Raw genomic sequence first — 6,189 nt, 5'->3', positions numbered from 1 at the left:
AGGCATGCTTTGCAGGCTGCACACATTCTTCTTTACCCTCAGTCCTCCCTCGTGGCAGCATAAAATAATGCTCTTAACCCAGTCCACTTTCAATAATACACACTCCCTCCAGCAGATGCTGTTGTGAACAAAATGGGAGAGCAGCGTAGCTGCAACCCCACCACGCTGTGTGAAGCAGGGGACTGCACCGCACCACCAGTGCCGGTGGAAAGGCTACAGCCCCGTAGCCACTCACTTCTGGTCAACCTCCACCTCGAAGAGGCTTCTAGTGGCTGCAAGGATTCCCGTGTTTGACTGTACGCTGGGAGTAAATGCAGCACAACTCTTTAAAAATGTGCACATGCATGAGCGGAAAGTGCAGAAAGAAGTGCAGAAAGTGCAACAAAGAAGGTGGAGGGCTGCGCAGCTGCGGGCGTCCCACTGCCTGCAGGCCAAGAAAGAGCAATGAGCAAGAAAAAATACCTACTGGGAAAACTTTGATTTTACAGAACAATGAACACAACGTGAGAAGAAAGACGAATACAGATTTTGACAGAAACGTTCACGTGGTTTAAAAAAGCAGGTTGTAAAGATGCAGGTACAGTCCCAGCTGCTTGCAAATTCAGGAGAGACCTGTGCTAGCAGGCTGGCCTGGCTGGACAGGCTGGGAGCTGTGATCGTGGCGGAGTCTTTCAGGAGGTTTGGATGTCAAGACACAAGTTTTTCTCACACGGTCCTGCCAGAAGACCCTGTTTTGGAGCGGCATGAGCAAACTTAGATGAAAGAGTAATAATAATGGTTTCTTGTTTGGCAACCAGAACTGACTAATAACAGTGCATTCCTTTCAGCTTAAAGCTCTATTTTGGGGCTAAACCTGCCAGGACAGAAGGAAAAGTAATATGTTGAGGTTCTTTTTCTAAATTAAATCAATATTTATGAGGCAGTATAAAAGCTAAATTATTACTTCTGCGGCCAGCACAATGCATGTATTCACAAAGCCTCCAAGAGAAAAGGAGCACGGAAGAAGGCAACATCTACAGCACTGCACTAGGAAGCTATTAGGCAGCATCGTCAACACTGTATAGGGTTTGGCTTTCTCCACCCTACCTCCTCCTCCAACACTATCCCAGCCACCTTTGTATCCTCACCTCAGTTTCATACTGGTGATGTCACTAGTAGTTTGCAAAACAATGATCATGTTATCTCAGATACCTTGAGCTGAAAACCAAAAAAAGCACACAAAGGATAGTCCTGTGGGCCAGAAGAACTGCATGGGACCCAGAGCACACCAGGGTCAAGCGCTATGTAGCGTGACCATGGCTAGTCAGGGATCTGGTTTAGACCATCCTCTAGCTCTGCTTTATTTGCAATATAGATGTAGCCTGACAAGAGGCCAAGCCAAAGCAGACCTGCTAAGTCACTGACACCAACTCCAGGCAAGCATTGGGAGAAGGTTACATGAAAGTATTCATGAATGAAGAAGGATATCAGGCACAAACTGGGCAGCATTACAATGATGGTGATGATGACAGTGATGATGCAGTGTGGCAGTGCCAGACAAAGAAATTACATGCCATTATCTCAAGTAATCTCTTCACACTTAATCTATTGTTGTTTACAAAAGGTGAAAAAGAGGTAAGTGGCTGATTGGGAACTAAAACAATTTTTGTATTTGTCTGTTTAATATGCTGTTTTCCAGCTGTTTCAAATATAGTACAGTCTGTGCAAAAGTCACAGCCATTTTATTTTTCTTATCTCTGGTATGCTGTGTCTTTATCAGTAGAACCATGTAGATAAAGAACCTATATCAAATGGAACTTTAGGTAAAATATGGCATCTGTTTTATGTCAAAGTTAGCTGATGTTATATCTTTGATCCTTCAGCTAGGGCAGCATTTTTAATAACTCATACTAGGCAGAATAAAGTCTGCTTCTGAGAAAACAGGAGGGATATCATTAATTTGTTTCTAAAAACTGAGTTATAACAGCTCTTTAATCTGAAGACGATAGATCCTGAGCTGGCATGAAGCACCTAAGTGCCAGCCAAGTTCAGTGAAGAGTGAATAGTGTGTATAACATACAATTTATGGTGACATTGCTTTTTTATGATCTACAAGAAGACATCCATTGTGTTGGAAGTATTTGAGAGAGACAGCTATTTGTGATCAATTGGTGCACTTGCTATATGTTCTTCCCTTTTGAAAGACTGACACTTTTTTTTTAAATTACTTTCTTTATCTACTTAGTTATTTCATTGTCTTTTCAGAAACTTCTACCTATTAAAAGCAGATAGGCGATCTTTCAGTACTGAAATCACTAGATTATTTTAGAATACACATTGGAGCATGCATACCACCAGCCTGTGTTTGTGAATGCAAATGTGCAAGCTGTTAATGCCTGGGTAAATCCAGAAGTTACTGTGATTAAGGAGAATATCTTGAGGCGAAGATTGAAAATGGCAGTTTTATGGGCTTGGTAAGCATTTCAGGATTTGCCCAACCATTATTAGATAAACTAAGTATTCTCTTTCATGATGACTTCCATGGAATTCTTTCAAGACAGTAAAAGAGCAGCAGCTCATGATAATCAAAAGAGGATACTTAGAGGAAAACATGACAGTAAAATACAATAAACATCCCATTAAAAGTTGCAGAATTACATATAAGTAAATCCAATGCTTTGCTACCAAAAACATTACAATAAGATAAAAACCATCACCATAAGACAACTCACGAAATGAAGAAATTAAAAAAAAGAGCAAGAAGTCTTCTTATACTAAAGGAGAATCAAAATGTTTGGTAACTTGGTGATGTGTTAGTACAAGGCATTAGTTGTGTCTGTCGCCAAAGCCAGTGATGAAATGAAATATAACATCTGGATCAATGAGCTTTTCAACATTCTGCAAGTAACATGCATCATATGTCAGTTGCAATACCAAGCCACAGTAAGCACTGTAAAACCAGGTAGAAGCAAATTTCAAGGGATATAATCATGAGGCATTCCAATTTATAAAATCCTTGCCAAAAAAAAGCACCCAAAGAACTGAAGTCACTTTCAGATCTACAGTATTGAATGAACTAAAGACATACTTTCAAATTAGCTTTATTGGCCTTCAGACCTGACGACTTCAGCTCCATTTTAGTAAGTTTCTCCCTCTTCATGTTCTGAAAAGCCAAACCACAGATGAATTTGCTTTAGCTGCAGCTGGTATGCTTTATTTTGTAAGTGCTCCAAACATATTGAAAGCCAATTAACTTATCAAGCCAGTGAGCACCAAACAATTTATTCAGTGAACTTACAGATACGGTTAGTTTCATCACCCTCAAAATCTGGGAAGGACAGAAGGCACAAATTAAGATGTACAGACCTTGGAGGAAAAACAGCAACACAAACATCTTATATGAACACATTGAAGTTCTCAGTGGTATCTAGCAAAATCCAGTTCAATAAAGGTTTGGATAAAGTAAATTGCAAGCATAATACACAGAAGAATTAAGAAATTTTTCTGTATGCTAATGACAGTACATCACAATGAGCTTGCTAGCAGACCTACCAGTAATACAGAAGCAAGCATTCTGGTTTTGGCATGCCCTCAGCTGATAAAAACAAATTGAGGAATCAGATACCATTGTTGGGTGAAAAGCATAATAATGTATTTATAAACACAAAATTTATTATAAATACTAAAAACATATACCAAAATGTGAAAAAAATTATGCAACCGAACACACATAAGAAGCTACCAGATATTTACTGGCATAAGCCAAGGCTACCCCTTGGAAGATGAGTTTCACATGACAACAAATAGCCTATTGACATTGTGGAAGTTGTCTTCACAATGTCTTCATTGTCTTCAGATATTGAGATCCTTGAACTTAATGAATTCATGACAAAGTGAAAAGGTGAAGTACATATGGAAGTGTGAAAAGCAATATGTCCAGAGACATAGGGTTATCTTGGCTTGGACTGGAAGCTAAATGTAAAATAACTTTTATCAAGCTGTTCTGGAAATTCACAAAGACTTTCCAGGAGCCGCTTGTATTTCACATGTGGCTTCAATGGTAACAGATAACATGCCTTCAAGCATATTAGTCTTTCCAGTAACCTTAGCTCAACTGACTTACTTAACCTGATTGAAAGGCAAACCTGTATGACCCATCAGCATGGATCTTTTAGTCACTGAAACTGGAACAACAGCACATGATTCAAATAAGTTTAAGCAAAAGCGTGTGTAAATGGGAGGCCATTTTTTATTTCAGTGGACCTGGATAACATGGCTGTAATTTGACAGCATCTTCGAAATAACAACAACAAAAAAGTGTTAATGACATCACATCAATGTCAGTCCTTAACAATGGGAATTCCCACAGAAGTTCATAGGATCCATGTCTTAGTGCAAGAGTGTGTGGAGACATCAAAACTGGGACTGAAGACCAGGGGTCCCTGGAGGACCACAAATACTTTAGTGTTGACAGTTCAGGACCTGATTTCATTTCACTTTGAAGTCATGTAAGACAAGAACATGAACTCCTTCCTGTTTCTCCAAGTGTAATTCTGTTTCATGTATTTCTCAGGTGTCCTACATATTAAGGATGCCATTCATCTGACCTCCTTTTCACATTTGCTTTAGGATGAGATTATTTGTGTGCTAGCACTTTCTCTTGACTCTAATGGACTCTAGAGTCACAGGCTCAGAACATGATATCTACAGTGCAAATAAATATCCATAGCATAGTTTAGTCACACAAATCCCATCTATGGAATTCTAAGCACAACATGCTTTATTTGCAAGTGCATACTTATCTTGAAATAAAGAGGATTACAAGCCATGCAATGCAATCTCTTCATTCTAGGATCTCAGCCCAACACCAGTGCTTGTTTCCAGGAAAGAAACTTTGCCTCAAGAATTTACCCTGGTCAGGAAAGATAACAAAAAATAACTTGTCCAGCTACCTTCTCCAGGAAAGTAAAACGCCTTCTATTGCAGCAGTGGCTGGGTGGGTTTTTTGCATCATAATTAGTAATGGGAGTCAGTCATTTTCCCTGACAAGAATCTCAGAGAGAGAGTAAATTAGCTGAGCTCTACATTTGTATGTCTGCACAGTGACATACACCATCAGCACTCACCAACAAGTAACCTTCATTAAATCCAACATGGCTGTCTTAAAATAGCATGTTACAGTCATTTTTGAGGTAAATAAAACAGAGACTTTGGAAGAATACCACCTGACAATCCTTTCATGGCTTTCCTATTTTATATAAGTATATACTAGATATTGTTTAAGTCTAGTCTGTGCAGAATATTTTATTTGGAGCTATAATATACGGAGGGAAAATATTTTTTTCCCATAAACGATTTGTAAAATTATCAGAAATAACAAACCCCATAGTCTAAAGAGACTTACCCTGAGCAGATCTTGAAACTTGTTGTTTTAATCTTTCTTGATACTAAAGTATTTCCCTGGCTATGTAAGATATTCTACCATTTTGCAGACCATGTCATGTATTGGGAATCCATAAACCGGACAATAACTGCTTTCTGTTGGAACTGAAATTCTCATGCCAAGTTTCTTCTGAACACATTTCTTAATTTATTGATCAAAACTTGTTTGACCTGTCTCCAGCAACCAGATACTTGGATCAGTTAACAAGGAATCAGACAACATGTACTGAAAATCTAGCAGATGCCCTGCAAGCATGTCACACTATCCTGACCCTGTGCCCTTTTTTTTTCCTCATTGCGATTTAGTAATGTTGATTTGTGTGGCAGGATTGCTACCCTTTTGCTGATGTGCTCAGGAGGCAGTCACAACTGACTGCAGACAGCCTGTTCCTTTTCAGACTGTTACTAGGTCCAGAAGTCAAGGGCACATTTCACCCACAAATGGCTGTGTGCCAAACACAGGGTGCTTAGGGTTAGCCCAGCTTTTCTTTTGGGGTAAAATGGTGTCAGTGGTGCTATGCTGGTTTGGTTTGCAGCATCTGAGGGTCTGCCCTGCTCTGCTGCCACTGTTTGGTCAGGAGGAACGCAAAATGTATATGCCCTTGAAATAAAATCAATCTGACGACCTTCACAAGCCACTAAACCATGTCTATCAGGAGGACCATTTATTAGTTCCAGCCATGGGTCTATATTTGCCCTACAGGAACTATTGGGGGGGGAGGGGGGGGGGGAGCCTGATTTAATAGAACATTTTAATTACAACACTAG

The sequence above is a fragment of the Haliaeetus albicilla genome, chromosome Z (assembly GCF_947461875.1).
Source record: "Haliaeetus albicilla chromosome Z, bHalAlb1.1, whole genome shotgun sequence".
Classification (NCBI taxonomy): domain Eukaryota; kingdom Metazoa; phylum Chordata; class Aves; order Accipitriformes; family Accipitridae; genus Haliaeetus; species Haliaeetus albicilla.
This window is presented reverse-complemented; position numbering follows the sequence as displayed.